General features: G+C 46.5%; 1 non-coding gene across 1 annotated transcript; it reads right to left on the bottom strand.

Annotated features, from left to right (window-relative positions):
• Positions 1 to 7,807: 7,807 nt before the first annotated feature.
• Positions 7,808 to 7,914, bottom strand: LOC142460406 (U6 spliceosomal RNA). Its single transcript, XR_012786617.1, has one exon. It is a non-coding gene; the product is annotated as a U6 spliceosomal RNA (small nuclear RNA).
• Positions 7,915 to 18,648: the final 10,734 nt, after the last annotated feature.

An 18,648-nucleotide genomic window follows, 5' to 3' on the forward strand; every position in this document is an offset into this window, starting at 1 on the left:
GCGGAACCGATACCTAATTTTTTGTTGAGTTCGGTGAACCAGTTATCGAGATGACACACTTGTAATCAGAGTTCTTTCTAAGCGGGCTGCTCAAATTTACATCCTTCACTCTTTTCAGCCGCATGTTCTAAGCACCTGTAGCAGTGTTCATTCCATTCATAGGTATAAAAAAGCCGATGGAACTATGCTTGCGATATTTATTTAGTTGTTTCATGAAACTCGCTATGCTTTTGATGACATACTACATGTTCACTCCTTTCTGTTTTCAATTCCAGTCAACAAGCACGTAAAGAGAAACAGTGTTAAGCAACCAGAGGGTGACACACCGACATTCCTTTCAGCATGGCGTCATGTCCCTACATTCCCGCAAGATCTTACGAGTGAATTATGCAATTCCTGAAAGCATTCAAAGAGCTTAGTGTGTTGTCAGAGAAATTGCTGTACATTCAGCAGAGAGGAAAAGGGCGTTTGTAAAGAGGAACATGCTATGTTCAGAGACGTCACCTGTTGCTAATCCATCAAATACAATGACTAATTGGCCTACCTCTAAAGGAATGGGATCCTGCTCTACAGCGAAAAGATGGTGAAGGGAAATCACACAGGCCACAATGCGTGGATGCAAGTGAGGAATATTGCATGTGAAGATGCCAATCAAGAAGAAATGTGGAAACATCTTAAATTGTAACCATTTTATTGCTTTCTTTTGGTCAGGTATTATTTGATATTTTCCATGAATAGTTTAAAGCTCCTTCTTATCATCTAGTTTTGTGTGCCTCTTTTATAGTTCTTATTTGAGCATTAACTGTATGAACTAATACACTACCTTTCAGTATATCCCGTTCTCATACTTAAGACGGTCATTAGGGCAGTGGACCAGTTGTGAAATACGCTGCTTGAAGCCCATCACTGTTAGTGAGGCATTGGGAGAAAGACGGGGCGTTCCACTCCCATAAGGAGTTACAGTTTTGGAACCCCCCGGGGGCAGTTCGACCCTGTTCTGGAGGGTGGCTATGGGTTGGCTTCATCTCAATGGCAGTGAGTTTTGGGTCTGAGGGAGGCAGACAGTTGGGTGAAGAGGATACAGGATATCTCTTGCTCTAATCAGTAGCTTGTCCATGTCAGTCAGCCCATGAGTGGTGGGTCCAGCATGGCGCTCTCTGTCTGTGTTGTGCTGTCCAGCGACAACACATAGGTGAGTCCAGCATGCAGCTCCATCTGTGTTGTTTTATCCCACTGGATGCAAACAATCTCCTCTTTCTCTCACGTTACCTTTTTATGAATGTTATATTTTATTATGCACCTATTTTATGACTTGTTACTTCATAAAAGGATTTGTTTACATTTCCACGATTTCTTGTCGTAGGTGGAGTATAACGCATACAGAGAAAACCAGGCCACGCAGAGCTGTGCAGCCCCCGCATTAGAACACTGCCAGCATCCTGGTAAACCTCCCATGTACGTGGTCTGTCTTCTTCTTTCCCCTTCCCTCCTCCTTCTTTCCCTCAGTAACGCCCCACCCCCCCGCCGCCCCTGCCCCTCTGAACCACTGACCTCCTCATAGCTTTTCAAGTATTTTCCTTTGCTGTGGAAACCATTTTCTTGTTTTTCCTGCCTGTGTTAGTCTGGGTACATTAGAGAAACAAATCCACAAATACTCATATGGATAAGAGAGAGTTTTATAGAAAGGGTAAGCGCATATCAAGAATACATCCTAACCCAGTGCTGCCCAAGCCCACACACAAGTCCAACATTAGCCCATACATCCGCTACCAGTCCACAAAGTCTTCCTCCATCTCACAAAGCGCACACAATGATGCCAACTGCAGAAAGAAAGCCGAATCAGTGAACATGTAAGCATCTCAGCGCTGGCAGGGGTCTCCACATGGGTGCTCCAGCATCGGGGTAGTTCCATGCAGCTTCTCTTTGGGGATGTCTTGCAGGAAGTGAGCCTTGCCAGATGACGCAGGGAACTGGCTAAGGCAGCTGCACCCTGGTCCGACCATCAGAGAGCAAGAGACCCGAGAACTAGAAAGGTGAGGCTCACTGAGCCACTTATCTCTCTGCTCTTCAATTAACCCCACATGTTTATTGGCCAGGCTGGCCCAATAAGCGTTAACAATCTCACCCCTTTATAGTAATGGTGCTATGAAATACTTATCTTTATGAGATCGACTAAATTTACATAATGCCTTCCAATGCGGTCTATGTCTTGAGGCAACTGATGTCCCATCATTGTTTTTAGGGATGCATAAGATTCCCTGTGTGTATGCACCAGATTTATTTATCCATTTCTCCACAGATGGACATTTTTTTACTTCCATCTTTTCCTTACTATTTGTTGTTGTGTTTTTTTTAAATCTAAGATAGCTTTGTTTTTAAATCACTGAGACTTCAAAATTCAACAAAGTCCTACCAGCTGGTGTTTGTTGTCAGATGCTGTCCCGTTGGTTCCAACTCATGGTGGCCTTGTGTACAACAGAACGAAGCACGCCTGGGCCTGCGCCGTCCTCACAATTGTTATGTTGGAGCTGATCGTGGAAGCCATCATGCCAACCCATCTTGTCTAGGTCTCCCTCTTTTTCGCTACCTCTCTATTTTCCCCAAGCATGATGTCCGTTCCCAGGGACTGGTCCCTCCTGATAGCATGTCCAAAAACACATGGGACTGGTGGTAAGGCCCGATCAGTGACATAAGCTGTGAACATGGTGGTTAACCCCTTTTCAGAAGCCTCTTTGTGCATGTACATAAATGAACCATCAAGTCTGTCTCTGCCAAGATGATTGCGATTCATAGTGTCCCCATAGGATGGAGTAGAACTGCTCCTGGGGGCTTCCAATGTAGCAATCCTTACGGAAGCAGACCGACACACCTTTCTCTCACCGAGCAGGTGGTGGTTCAAATTACCCACCTTTTGGATTGGAGGCAGGTGCTTACCCATTGAGCCATCAGGCCCCTTGTGCATATACAAGATACATACGACTCTTTATAGGTGAGAGCACTGTCTTAGTCTCTGGTCTGTTCTATAATCTCCTTCTGCATGCAATGACATCTCGTGGATATCTTTTTAAGCCAATAAATATATGTTATCACTGGGCACGAATGCAAAATCTTCTTTTGTATGTTTCAACCCTATATTGATTGTCCAGTTCTCTTTGTATTGGACTTTTAATGTTTTTGATTGATAGCAATAAGCATGCTCGAGAATTTGTGTTTGGAAACAGGGGTGCTGGACTGACAGGCAAGTTCCTTGATCTTCTGACACATATTGCAGATGGATCGTGTGCCAGCCAGCAGCGAACTGCCACCCTCAAGGTCCGCGGAGCAAACCTACCAGTGCTCCATGGGAACAGGATGAGGGTGACGGCTCCTGTCAGGTTTACAAGGCCTCTGGCGCCCTACAGAGGGTGGCAATGAGTCAGAATTGACTGGGGGCCATTTGGGTAGGTTTGGGTGGGCACACCTCTAGATGTGCCTCTCCCCAGCTCTTCATCTTTCTGTCTCTAGACTTCAAGACATTTCCATCTATGACTTCAAATGGGCAGACGTCACTTTTTACGAGATTTGGCATGCCATTTCTCTACTCGAATGAAAAATATAAAACCTTAATCCAACTGGGGCACATGGGCTTTTGATTTCTACTTATGAAAAATCAAGTGACACATCTTTTCCTAAGGACAGCGGTCGAGTGGGTGAGGTAAAGTTTATTCTTTTTAGGGTGGTTTGTTTTTCTTTAATTATCCCTTATTTGGGACTCCTCTGGTTTAAAATGAAAACAGAAATCTCACTGCCATGGAATCGACTCTGACTCATAGTGACCGTATAGGACAGGGTAGAACTGCCTCACTCTGACTCCCAGTGACCCTAGATGACAGGGTAGAACTGTCCCTGTGGGTTTCTAATCCTGTAACCCTTTGTGGGGCTAGAAAGCCTCATCTTTCTCCCAAGGAGCAGCTGATGATTTCAAACTGCTCACCTTGTGGTTAGGAGTCCAACTTGTAACCCACTATGCCACACAGGCCTAGGTAGTAAAAACCCAACCACAGACCTCTTCTACCATCTCTCTACCCTGAAATCTCCAGAGGTCACTAGGCCTTATCCTCTTGGCATCTATCTTTCTATTCTTTTCTCTCTGTATTTGCAAATATAACATGTACACACAGAAATGCATGAATATAGTATGTTGTAGTGGTTACATAATCTCATGTCAACTTGATAAGTAGAACGAAGGGGTGGAGTCTAGCCTGTAAGTCAGGTCACGGCCTGATGGTACTTCCTTGTGGGTGTGGGCTTTTCATAAGGAGGGTCCTGGGAACCTCCCCACTCCCCCCATCATTCTGTCTTCACCTTCCTGCTGACGAGCCACTTTGAGCCATGCTGGTGGAAGCTAGAGCCCTGGAGATCTGTCCACTGCCATTGGATCTACAGACTTTCCACCCACTGTGATCTTCCTGCCCATGTGGCTGCATGAGTCTGAAGAGGGATTTATGGACTAGTATTAGACTTGTGGACTTGATCTGGACTGGGTTGGGATACCTGCTTGATGAATAATTACTTCTTGATATAAAGCTCTCTCTTACACATGAGTATCTCTGGATTTGTCTTTCTAGTGAACCCAGTCTAACACATACGTCATTGTTCTGATGCTTGCTGCCTCATTTCATAATATAACTTGGAGGCCCCTCCAGGTCAGCTTTTCTTTCTAAATGAAGACTTCCCTCACTGCTATGTGTGTGTGTGTGTATGTGTGTGTGTATACATACATAGGAGCCCTGGTGGAGTAGTGCTTACACATTGGGCTGCAAACTGCAAGATTAGCAATTCAAAACCTCCAACTGCTTCATGGGAGAAAGATGAAGCTTTCTACTCCCATAATGAGTTACAGCCTTGGAAACCCACAGAGGCAGTTCTACTCTGTCCTATAGAGCTGTCATGAGTTGTAATTGACTCAGTGGTAGAGAGTTTGCTTTGAGCACACACACACACACACACACACACACACACACACACACACACACACACACCCCTAATACTAAGTAGTCCGAGTGTTGTAGTGGGTTACTGGCTGGGATTTACAGTGAGGGCTAATTGCAAGGTTGACAGTTCAGACCCACCAGCTGCTCTGAGGGCTAAAGAGGAGGCTCTGTTGAAAAACAATCCAAGATATGACAAAGTAATAATTTATAAATTATCAAGGGCTCATGAGGGAGGGGGGAGCAGAAAAAAGAGGACCTGATGCAAAGGGCTTAAGTGGAGAACAAATGTTTTGAAAATGATTAGGGCAAAGAATGTACAGATGTGCTTTATACAACTGATGTATGTATATGTATGGATTGTGATAAGAGTTGTATGAGCCCCTAATAAAATGTAAAAAAAAGAAAAGGAAAAAAAAAAGAAAATGATTAGGGCAAAGAATGTACAGATGTGTGATAAGAGTTGTATGAGCCCCTAATAAAATGTTTAAAAAACGAACAATGATCCACCGTCTCAGAAACCCACAGGAGCAGTCCTACTGTGTCCTACGGGATCGCTATGAGTTGGAACCAATTTGATGGCACCAACCAACAAGGATGACACAAGGTACTGTTGTTTTTCTAACGGTTCCCAACTGATGGACAGCCAGCCGGTTTCACTGTTAAGAACGATGACGCGTTAACCACAGTGCGTCCATGCGCCTTGGGGGACTCTTTCTCAAGGAGACGTCACCGAATCCAAATCGCTGGCCCGCAGGGAGAAGCACACTAGGAGTCCAGTTCCACGTAGATCCATGTTTCTCAGGCTTTCTTTCATGATTTCACTCCCTCCATCGGGGACAAGAAACTGAACTATTAAATGACATTAACGACTTGAATTCATTTACATTTAAATGAAATGTCTCCCTAATGAGAGCAGGGGCTCAGACATAGCCCTGGCTGCGGTGAGGCTGGCCCAGGGGAGAGCGGGGTTTATTCTGTTGAATGCGTCAGAATCTAGCCAACGATGACGAGGCCCATGAAATACTAGGCGGGGATTGCTGGGCAGGGTTCAGCGTTGGAGGCCGGCAACACACTGTAACATCTAACATATCTTTGACCCCTAAGAACCCATCTTTGTCTCCTTAGGAAGGAGATCGCTGCCACTGAGGATGTATCATTTAGAGAAACACGAATTGAAAGCGTTTTCTTTGGGGGCCTCTGCTGTTGGATAAGCACTGAACTGCTCACCGTGTGGTGGGTGCTTCGAAACCACCAGGTATTCCTCAGGAAAAAAACCAGGCTGTCCGTTCCTGTCCTGGAGTGGACATGAGTTACAGCCGCAGACACCTTGCAGATGGTCGCTGGGGGTCAGAATGGGCTCCATGATGGTGGGTTTGGCTTGGGTTCTTTGGATGGAATGGGACACAACTGTCTCACGGGGGTGCTCTCAGGCGCCTCCTCCCATCGCACTTGTGTCACGTCGTCGAACTCACGTCGCACGTGGTTCTCCTGCGGCCCTCCAAAGTTATTTACCGAATTGAGCCGGACGTTTATCATGCAGTGTTCAGGAACATTAATATGCTTGCCACCAGGCAGAGCAGGTAGACAGTGCTAATTTGTTCTCCTTCCTCATCCATTAATTAATGCTGTCAGGAACTGCTGGAATATCACTCGATACTACACAGGGAAGGGAAAAAAAATCTAAAAAAAAAAAAATGGGGTTGAGCTGCCCGTCCTAAGTGCTGGCAGTTGTGTTCCTGTGCGGCGGCTCTGCCTGTTTCAGGGGGAGGGAATCTGGCTGATTCTGGGATAGAAGATCGGTGACAAGCAGGGTGGCAGGAACACCCAGCCGTTGCTCTTGTTCAGTGTGAGCAAGCCGGGTGCTTCTAGCAGAGATGTTGCTTCCTCAATGTGGAAAAAAGGTGAACGGAAAGCCATGCCTTTTAGAAATCATTCCTTCTAGCTCTACATGGAAGCCTGCAATCCTATTCAAGGTGAGAAGAGGAGGGCGCTGAAGAAGCTCAAAGTCCCGGGACCAGGAGTCTTGGGCGAGGGGCGGTGACAAAAGCTGTTGTCAGGCTGCTGCCGAGAAGACCTGAAAACCCCCAATCCAAGTCCGTTGCCTTTGAGTTGATTCTGACTCACGGTCACCCCCATAAATTTCAGAGAACTGTTGCACTGGCTTGTCCTTGTTATAATCTTGATGAAAGCATATCCCCGGGCCTCTCTTGTGGGGCAGCACTGGGTGGGTGGGTTTGAACCGCCAACCTTCAGTTTGTAGCCAAGCGCCAACCGTGGGCACCACCCGGGACCTGAAAGCAGGCAGCCAGCCATCTTTTTAGCGAGAAAAGCCCTGTCCCGTGTTCCCTCGTGGGGCTCTGGCTGTAGGTGGGGGATGCGATCTGGAAGGTCAGCAGTTCAAAACCACCAGCCTCTCCAAGGAAGACTGAGGAGGCTTTCTGGTCTCATAAAGATTCACCGTCTTGGACACCCACAGGGGCAGTCCCTCTCTCTTCCATGGTTACTTTGAGCTGAAATCAACTTGATAGCAGAAAATTTGTTGGTGTTGTTTGTTTACTTGTTTAGTGTTCCTTCCACCATGTGTGGCCTGATTCTCTTGGGAAAATTACTCGGTGGCTCTGGTCTTCAGGCGAACGAAGGGGTGAACCGGAAGCTGAAAGACTTTGCTCACATTACCGGGGTGGAGAAACTTCACGTCACACCATTCAGAACTGCAGCTTAGAGCTAATAAAATGCGAATGCAGGAACAACAGGGACTTTCTGGAGCTGCAAGCAAAGGTTTTATGGGTGTTTTTCTTGCCCGTGTGATGGATTAGGAAAAGCACAGTGAACGCATCAGACTACCGGTCTCCACGAACTTGCGTGTCATCCTTGCGCAGGGGCCATGCTAATCTTCTCTGTATCGTTCCAGTTTCAGTACAGGTGCTGCCGAAGCGAGCACCAGCCTCCCGGTCTTGTTGATCTTACTAGTTGCATGTGAAGAGGTCTTTAAAACATGTGATGGGAAGCTTATTTAAACAAGAATGTGAGGGGTGTATAAAGATAGGGCTTCTAAAAGCCAATAGATGGTCAGAGTTCGTGAAAATAACTCACACGTAAAGACTGAATATGGTTTTTGCAAAAATGGTGAAGATACATCTTGAAAGAATACAGTTTGGGAATCGGTGATTTATGCTTTAGAATTTGTTCCGCTGGCTGGTGCTTCGCATGAACTTTCTGGAAGCAATTTAAAAAAATCATTTTATTGGGGGCTCATATAGCTCTTATCACAAGCTGGAAGCAATTTCGTGTGATTTTCTTTATATGAAAATCAGGATAAGTAAATCTCTAGAGACAGTCACTTGACGACTGGCTCTTAGGGTTGTGACAGGGGAGGCTGGTGGCGGTGGTGGGGATGGGGACCTAACAATGGTGGGTACAAGAAAGAAGAAAATATTCTAAAATTGATTGTCGTGATGGATGTCCGACTCTCTTAGATATATTTAAACCATTGCATTGTATGATACATGAATTACATGTCAATAAAACTGTTTAAGAAAAAGAATCTTTCACTGTGCTTTCTGCCCCTGCGAAGGCGGTACAGTGAAGTCCTGGTGCTACTACAGAAGCACAAAAAATTTTCTCTTAAAAATACTCACAGGTCGTGGAGTAGGGAACCAGTGGAGAGGTCTGGGAGGCTGGCCCCAGCACCAAAAATTAAGTGGATTCCAGCCCCTCCCCCGAAAAGAATTTGTTTCAAAGGACGAAATTGATTCTGCAGCTTCAGGAGATGGACATATCTGATCAGAGCACACGGGAGCAGATGAAGGGGCAGGAGGAGAGAGTGGGACACAGCCTGGCCCACCAGGCCGTGAGGATGGTGTTCCTGAGTAGAGCAGCCAGTTCACAGAGAGAACAACATGGCTGGCCCTACTATGAGACATGATGCCCCTCAGTGACTAAGGGCGATACAGGGGACAGCACCGGAGACACAGTGTGGGAATTGCACCTGACCTGATCCCACCACACAGAGGCAAAGCACTGGGGGAGTGCAGTGGAACAGCAAGGGAATGGAGTGGCAAGGTCCCCAGGGAATGCTGAAAGTGGACTTTGGGGCCAGGGCGTGGTGCCCCAACAGACTGGACTGGAAAACGCTCCTAAGGGCCAGCAAACAATCCTTGAACTAACTACAAGCTTTTCTTTTGTGAAGTGTTTTGTTTTGTTCTTTGTCAGTGGTTTGTTTTTGTTGTTTTGTTGTCTGGTTGTATACTGTTGCTTTGTTTTTTTTTCTCTGTCTTGTTTTCGTGCATGTTAGTGTCTCCACAGGTCTGTCTGAATAGGACAGGCTGGATGAACTATCTGGAGGAAAAACAACGGGACCGACAGTTCCAGGGGGGCTTGGGGTGGAGGGAGGTGGGGGGGTAAGGAAGTGGTGTTAACAAACACAGGGACAAGGGAACAACATGGGACCCAAAATGGTAGTGAGGGGGGAGTGGTAGGCCTGGTGGGGAATGATCAAGGGTAAGGTTGCGTAGAGAAGAGGTATAGCTGTAGCCCAGGTGGGGACAGAGCATGGTAGTGGGGCAGGAAGAAAGTCAAGGGAGATGGAGGAAGGAGCTGGGAGTCAAGGGGCATTTATGGAGGTCTAGACAAAGACATGTACATACAAATATATATATGAGGATGGAGAAAGAGATCTATGTGTCTATATTTATAGGTTTAGTATTAAGGTGGCGGAATGACCTTGGGCCTCTACTCAAGCACTCCCTCAATGCATGAATACTTTCTTTTATTAAATTGGCACTCTATGATGCTCACCCTCCCGACACAACTGCTGAAGCCAAAGTGGGTGAACAAGTAAATATGGTGAAGAAAGCTGATGGTGCCCGGCTATCAAAAGAGATAGTGACTGGGGTCTTAAAAGCTTGAAGATACACAAGCGGCCATCTAGCTCAGAAGCAACAAAGCCCACATGGAAGAACACACCAACCTGTGTGATTGCGTGGTCCCGAAGGGATCAGTTATCAGGCATCAAAGAACAAAAAATCATATCATTGGCTGCACACCTCCATGATATGATCGCCGAAGACAAACAGGTGCATAAGCAAATGTGGGGAAGAAAGCTGATGGTGCCTGGCTATCGAAAGAGATAGTGTCTGGGGTCTTAAAGGCTTTGAGGTGAACAAGCAGCCATCTAGCTCAGAGGCAATAAAGCCCACATGGAAGAAGCACACCATCCGGTGCGATCACGAGGCGCCAAAGGGACCAGGTATAAGGCATCATGCAAATATATATATATATATATATATATATATATATATATATATATGTGTGTGTGTGTGTGTGTGTGTGTGTGTGTATACACCATAGTGAATAAAGGGGGAAGTGCAGAGTGGAGACCCAAGGCCCAAATGTCGACCACTGGAGATCCCCTCATAGAGGGGTTTAGGAGAGGAGATGGGTCAGTCAGGTGCATTGTAGTACCTATGAAGAACACAGCTTTCCCCCAGATCCTGGATGCTTCCTCCCCCAACTCCCATGATCCGAATTCTACCTTGCAGGACTGGATAGGGCAGAGGTTGTACACTGGTGCATATGGGAGCTGGAGGCATAGGGAATCCAGGGTGGACAATACCTTCAGGACCAGGGGTGTGGGGGGCGATGCTGGGAGAGTGGAGGGTGAGTGGGTTGGAAAGGGGGAACTGATTACAAGGATCCACATGTGACCTCCTCCCTGGGAGATGGACGGCAGAGAAGGGGGGGAAGGGAGACTCCAGATAGGGCAAGATATGACAAAATAACAATCTATGAATTTTCAAGGGCTCATGAGGGAGGGGGGAGTGAGGAGGGAGGGGAAAAAAAAGAGGACCTGATACAGAGGGCTTAAGTGGAGAGCAAATGCTTTGAGAGTGATTAGGGCAAAGAATGTACGGATGTGCTTTATACAATTGATGTATGTATATGTGTGGATTGTGATAAGAGTTGTATGAGTCCCTAATAAAATGTAAAAAAAGAAAAGAAAAAGAAAATGATTAGGGCAAAGAATGTACAGATGTGCTTTATACAATTGATTTATGCATATGTATGGATTGTGATAAGAGTTGTATGAGCCCCTAATAAAATGTTTTTAAAAAAATACTCACAGGTAACATTTCTTGACGGCTCGCTGCTCCAAACACTATTTTAAGGGATCTACATGTGCTGGTTTCCTGGCTTGGCTTTAACCCTATCATGTTGGAAGCTACATACCATCATCATCAGCAGCAGCATCACTCCCATTTTACAGATGAGGACATCAAGGCCCAGAGAGCATTTGGCTCAAGGCTCCAGCGTTAGTAAGTTAGGAGACCGACTAGCTGTAGGCGCTGGAGTCCCAGGGTGGTGCAAATGGTTACAGGCTTTGACCACTAGACCAAAGGTTGATGGTTGAGCCCACTCAGAAGATCCTGGCAGGACAGGTCTGGTGATCTGCCTCCACAACATCAGTCTCCACACTTTGAGACCAGAAGAACTAGATGGTGCCCAGCTGTCTACCAACTGCTCTGGAAAGGATCACAGTAGGGACTTTTGCATGGAGTGGGAGAAAACTGTGGACGAGAACTCAGAATCATAAAAGAGACCAGGCTTGCCTGTTGGATAGAGACTGGTGGGCCACCTCCATGACTATGGCTCTCAGTCCCGTCCCCCCCCCCCCCCCCCCCGGGGCAGCACTGAGCTCATCCCATGTTGGAATACTCCATCATTTAAGAACACCATTTACTCAAGGACAAAGTCCTGAAAACTCTGTGGGGCAGTTCTGCTCTGTCACTCGGGGTCACTATGCATCAGGATGAACTCGAAGACGACAACAGCAGCTACAGGGACCTCCCTCAAGCCGGCCTCTATGATTGCAGTGAGCTCCCAGCATGAAGCGCCTTCTTGCCAGAGCAGCTGGAGGCCTCCTTGCGTGCACTCTGGCTGGCCTTCCCCCAAGTCCGACTGCCTGTTCTTTTGGCCGTCCATGGTCCTGTCGATATTCTGCTCCAGCCCCATAACCAAATGCACCGATTCGTCTTCAGTCTCCCTGATTCATTGTCACAATTTCATACAACTATGAGGCAATTGAAAACCACATGGGTTGAGTCAGGCGCACCTTAGTCCAACACGTCACCTCTTTGATCTTCAAATGGGTGGATTTGGGGTTTTCAAATTTGTTAGAAGAAGCCCTGTTGATGCAGTAGTTAAGCGCTCGTGGCTGCTAGCTGAAAGATGGAAGGTTCCAATCCATCTGCTGCTTGCAGGGAGAAAGACAGGGCCGGCTATGATAATCAAGCTTGAGTCTTGGACACTCTATGGGGCAGTTCCCCTCTGTCCCATATGGTCACTATGAACTGGAACAGACTCACTGGCCATGGCTTTGGTTTGGCTCTAAGTGGAAAGAGGGACACATCTGGGTGACCTCAGAAGAGGAGGGCAGGCCACAGTGATATGCCCTCTATTTGTAGGACACAAGGTTTCTAACACACCCAGTGTGAGCTCAATGTTAGTTTTGGGGCCTTGGGCTACAAACGGGGCTTTAACTTTATATAACTTTTTGGCCCTTTCCCCAAAGAGAAGTATTTCGAAATTGTTGGATGTCCCTGTTCTGAGATGTGTATAAAGAGACAAATTGTCCTTTCATACAGCTGACTTGGCGGGAAGCATTGCTGGCCCTCTGGCTGTCCAGAAATCTCCAACTCTGGACTGGGCCTGTAACCCCTTCTCGATCCTTCTCCAAGGTCCTATTTGAGATGTAAGTCTTCCACGGACACTCTCCTGGCGTGAATTCAGCTGTACATGTGCCATAGATGTGACTCTCAGCCCAGAAGCTCGAGCGTACAAGAAAAACAACGTGTCGTGTATTTTAAAAACTCTGCCTAATTTCTATTTCAAGCTACCATTTGACTGTGGTGGGAAAAAAGTTTGATCTTGGTTAATTTAGGGTTTCGTCCTGCCCTGCTTGGGTTGCATTTAAATTTGGGGGAACACAGTTGATTTGCGATGGCAGCGAGTGTGATTTGGAGTTTGGAGTGATGTAGTGGGTTACACTTTGGACCTGTTTCCGTCTCCCCACCACCCGCTACATCAATAAGCTTTACTGTTAAAAATGGTAGTGGTGGTAGTGGGGAGGGGGATACTCAAAAGGAAAATATATTCAATATATTGAAACCAAACCAATGATCGTCCACGTCATCCCTACTCAGAACGACCCTATAGAACAGTTTCTGAGACTGGAACTCTTTACAAGAGTATCAAGTATCATCTTTCTCCCTTGGAGTGGCTGATGGCTTAGAACTGCTGACCTTGTGGTTAGCAGTCCAGTGTATAACCCACTATACCACCAAGGCCCCAGGCGGATTGCCATGTAATTTGCTTAGCTCTCGGTGTTTTCTGACTCTTTTTTCACCCCATTCACCTTTTAATCATCCTGTCATTTTCACCAAGGAGCCCTGGTGGTACTCTGGGTCATTGCTCTAATGCTAACTGAAAGGTCCGTGGTTCAAGTCCACGAGCAGCATCTTCACAACCAAAACTAAACTCGCTGCCACTGAGTCAATGGCGACTCATAGTGACCCCCTGTGGGTTTCTGATATGGTAAATGTTAACAGGAGTAGAAAGCTCAGTCGTTCTCCTTCAGAGCTGCTGGTGGTATTGAACTGCCAACCACACAATTGCAGGATAACTTGTAACCACTACGCCACCAGGACTCACTAGAGCTTCTGCTAAGACAACACTATGGGGCAGGTCTGTCTCAGTGGGTTGCTGTGTGTGAGCTGGAATAGATTCCATGGTACCCAGCAGTTACCGTTCAGCGTCACCTTATCACAGCCAAAGAAGTGTGGAGTAAGGAGAAGTGGAAGGTCCAGAGCTGGAGGAGGGAGGAGGGCAGAGGCCACCGGAGGTCTTTGTTGGCTCATGGGTCTAGAAGTGTGACTTGCACTGAGTGCTCACCTTCTGGGAGTGTGTTGTGAGGTGAGGTGAGGTCGCAGTCATTAGTTCAACCATTGGGAGAACTCCAGTGACCGCATTATTTAGTATACAGAGCTCTGGTGGTGTAGTGGGCCATGTGTTGAGTGGCTAAGCGCCAAGTCAGTGGTTTAAAGCCACTAGAGAAAGATAAAGCCATTTACTGCGATAAAGCTGTCATCTTGGAAACTTGAAGGGGCAGTTCTCCTCTGGCCCATACGCTTGCTATGAGTCTGACTCAACTCGATGGCAGGGAGTTTGAGTTCTGATCTAGAATGGTGCCACTAGGGTGTTGGCAAAGAATAATGAAACAACCGTGGATCGCCAGAACGAACATCTCAGAAGAAGTACAGCCAGAATGCTCCCTCATCTCCTGAACTTTGGACACGTTCGTAAGAGAGGTCAGTCCTGACAAAGGACATCAGGCTTCGTAAAGGAAAAGGACAGTGAAAAAGAGGAAGACTCTTGGTGAGATGGATGGACACAGTGGGTGCAGCAACGGGCTCAAAGAGAGTCATTGTGAAGGTGGGACAGGCTGGGGCAGTGTTTTCCTTCTGTCGCCCACAGGTTCTCTCTGCCTTGGAACTAACTTGATGGCACCTAACCACAACAACAATAACAACAACAAGATAGAGTCAGGTGGAATGGTCAAACTACACCCTGGGAGGGAGAAAGCCTACATCTGATTTCTGACTCTGGTACTTCAAGTCCTATGGACTTGACCTTGGGCCAATTACTCAGCCCCCCCCAAAGTCTTAGCTTCCTCATCTTTCAATCGGTGTTGTGTACTCCTTGAAACACCACAGGACAGAGCAGAACTGTCCCACAGGGCTTCCGTGCTTGCCGTCTTTACAGAAGCAGACACCCCATCTTTCTCCCATGCGAGCCGGCTGGGAGAGTCAGACCTCACGCCTTTCAGTCAGCCGCTAAGCATTTTAATCAATGTGTTTCCCAGATGCCTTCTGGGAGTAATTAAAGTCCTAATATGGTACCAACTTGGCATCAGATCAGTTCTGACTCATGGTGACAGTTTGTGTTTCAGACTAGAACCATGACCCATTGGATTTCCAATGGCTGTGATCTTTTGGAAGCAGATAGCCAGGCATTTCTTCGGAGACACCTCTGGTTGGATTCAAGTCATTAATCTTTGAGTTCAGAGTGAGCGCTTGACCATGTATACTTCTCCAACCCACTTATGCCATTGAGCCCATTCTGATTCATTGCGCCCATACAACATTTCCGAGACTATGAATCTTTATGGGAGCAGGCAGCCTCTCTTTTCCCCTCTGGGCAAGCTGGTGGGTTTGATCTTGGCATTAGCAGTCCAAAACCTAATTCACAATGCCACCACGGACTCCTTCTCCAGGTATCAGGCATCTTCAGAACATTCATGGAAAAATGGAATAAAAAGATAATGGATTTTTTCCATGAATTTTTTGAAGCCCCCTTGTCTATGGTAGAATTTCCTTTTTTTTTTTTTTTTTGGGTGTGAGGCAACACAATGCCTATTAAGAACTCACCGCAATATATGTTTGCCTTTTGGCAAGCACAGGACAAGTGTTAACTTCCAAGAATCACATACAAATAAGCTTCAGATAGAAATTTCCTATCATTCCTTTCATCATGGAAGTGACGGCCGGAACGTACCTGATCGATGAGGGTGTGGGTTTCCTCCACCTGAGGCCCTGGCTTTGCTATTTAGGAGCCAAGGCGCAGCTGCTTGGAAAACGCTCCCAGGGGCTTGTTGTGGAAGGACCAAGCTGGGCTGCCCTGTGTCCATCCCCACCAACCACATCTCAAAAGTAAGGGCCTGGTCTGGACCCAGCAAAGAAAAGGATATCTCCTCTCTCGGCATCAGTTCATTTGCATTCCCGCAGGCTGAATAGCCACAAGTTACACAGTTCCAGACAGGTGTCCACCCTCCTAGGAGCAGGGGCAGAAACGGCGAGCAGGGCTCCTGGAGTCTGATCCTGAAGAGTCGATCAAGATGGAGCAGCCTGGCTCTGCTGTCACTGGGCGGATTTCTGAGCCTCCCTCTATCCTGGGGCCTGGCGATGGGAGTGAGGGACATCTTCTGAGTGCCACCCAGATTGACACCAGTGTGTCATTCGCCACGCTTCCGGGAATCTCTCGGGAGGGGTCCTCCTCTCCACGTGGGGTCTCCTTCCCCTCCTAGATGTTTCCTCAGCCTTTCTGCTGCCTCACCTTCTTCACTTCTAGCAGAGATCCCAGGAACTGACCAGGGCCATCTGGTGTGGCAGAAGCTCGATCTCTGTGTAGTATTTCATCAACAGGAAAACTTCTGTTATTCAAAGTGCACTGTTAAAAATAATGCAAAGGCAAGCTACCGGGATAAAATACTTCACACACACAAATACATTCATACATATGTATATATAAACACATATCAATATGTAGATGTGCATATATACATACCTATAAATATGTATATGCCAAATTATTTGTATTCAGAATGTATAAAAAGTATGTATGGATTGTGATAAGAGTTGAATGAGGCACCAATAAAACAGTTTTAAAAAGCAAAGGAAACAAGCCTCTTTAGCTCAGTAAAAGGAGGACAATACCCAATTGAAAATGCGCAAAAGGTTTGAGGAGACCCTTCCGGGGAAGGCATTGGAACCATCAAAAAGCACCAGAATTGATGCCACTGGTCACCAGAGAAGTGCCAATCCAAAAGAGTAGAATGGTCAAAGTGTAAAAGACAGACAAAACCAACTGTGGGCCAGCACATGGAGTGACCAGAAAGAACCACTTCAATGACTGCCCAAAAGTTGGCCGTTTGAACCTGGAGGGGAAGATGAAGCACCTGTCTCTGTACACAGTTACAGCCATAGCAGCCCTGTGGAGCAGACCTACTCTGCCTAATAGGATCGCGATGAATCGAGATCAACTTGACAACAATGGGTTTAGTTTGGTTTGGAAATGCACAATTGAAGAATCACTTTGGCAGGTTGGCAGTTTCTTCTAAAGCTTACATTCATAGCTGCATAATTACAAAGTTTACTCCTATGTATCTGCATATGAGAGATGTCCCCTCAAAGAGGTATGTACAAATGCTCACTCAAGTTTTATTTATTATCACTCCAGACTTCAAACACCCCTGACATTCACCCAGTGAGTAGATGAATCAACTGTGATAGACTCATTCAATGGAATTCTACTCAGCGGCGTTGCATGTCGACACCTGCAAATACTTGTGGTTGAATCTCAGATACGTGGTTCATGAATGATGGTACCCACAAAGGTGCATATTAGCATATAACTCCACTTGTATGATTCTCGAGCAGACAAAGTTAATGTATCCTAACAGAAGGCAAATCAGTGAATGTCTGGGGCTTAGGGTAGCTTTGAGAGTCTAGAAAATGGTGTCTGTCTGAATTACAATAGTAGATATACCTAAACTAATGCATGTGTGTTGCTGAATATAAAGTAAACCTAAATAAAGCTGATTAAAAAAACCCAGACAAATACACTTCTAAGCCAACGGTGGGCCAGAGGGAATCTAATGGGAAGTGGAAAGTATTTCAAATGGAATGAATTTGAAAGTGTTGAATAGCTAAGCACACCCAGTTCAATCTGTGCTGGGAGGAAATGCCTTAAATACTTATATGAAAAAAGAAGAAAGGCTTCATTCAGTTAGCCAAGCGTTCATTCCAAGGAGCCCGGAAAAACCAGCCAAATAAACCTAAAGACGAGGAAAACCCAGAAGCATCAGAGCGGAAACAGCGAGATAGAAGGTCGACGCCAGGTAACGGTGGTGCAGGGATTCCATCCTGGAGTAGAGGTTATATATGGTTTAACCCTTTGGAAGTTCTTTGCATGGTGCAAAAAACTAAGCTCTCAAGGACTAGCTGGAAGGTTTGTGGTTCAAATCCTTCCAGAGGAGTCTCAGAAGACTGAAGATCTCTTCTTAAAGTTATAGCCTTGCGGGAGCAAATGAAGGGGGAGGCGGAGAGAGTGGAGCACATCCTGGCCCACCAAGCCTTGAAGACAATGTTCCCACTCAGAGCACCAATTCACAGAGAAGACCATATGGCCGCCCCACTATGAGACACAACATCCCTCACTGACCCATAGTCCTACAGGGGACAACACTGGAGACACAGTGTGGGAATTGCGCCCGATCTTATCCCACCACACCAAGGCAAAACACTAAGGGCATGCAATAGAACCGCAAGGGGGACAGAGCAACGAAGTCCCCAGGGAATAGCAAAAATAGACTTTGGGGCCAGGGCTTAGCGCCCTGTCAGCCAAGATCGGAAAACACTGCTAAAGGCCAACAAACAGTCCTTCAACGAACTACAAGCTTTTCTTTATTTCTTTTTTTTTGTCATTGGCTGTTGTTTTATTTTGTTGCTTGGTTTTGCTGTCTTGTTTTTGTGCATGTTATTATCTCTGCAGGTCTGTCTAAATAAGACAGGCTGGATGAACAATCTGGAGGAGAAAACAATGGGATCAACAGTTACAGGGGCACATGGGAGAGGGGGAGGTGGGGGAAAAGGTAGTGGGGTTAACAAACCCAGGGACAAGGGAACAACAAGTGATCCAAATCGGTGGTGAGGAGGAAGTAGGAGACCTGATAGGGTGTGACCAAGGATAATTTAACCTAGGGGAATTACTGAAACCCTAATGAAGTCTGATCATGATAATGGGACAAGAGGAAACTAAAAGGAAATAGAGGAAAGAGCTA

This window comes from Tenrec ecaudatus, chromosome 10, assembly GCF_050624435.1.
Source record: "Tenrec ecaudatus isolate mTenEca1 chromosome 10, mTenEca1.hap1, whole genome shotgun sequence".
Classification (NCBI taxonomy): domain Eukaryota; kingdom Metazoa; phylum Chordata; class Mammalia; order Afrosoricida; family Tenrecidae; genus Tenrec; species Tenrec ecaudatus.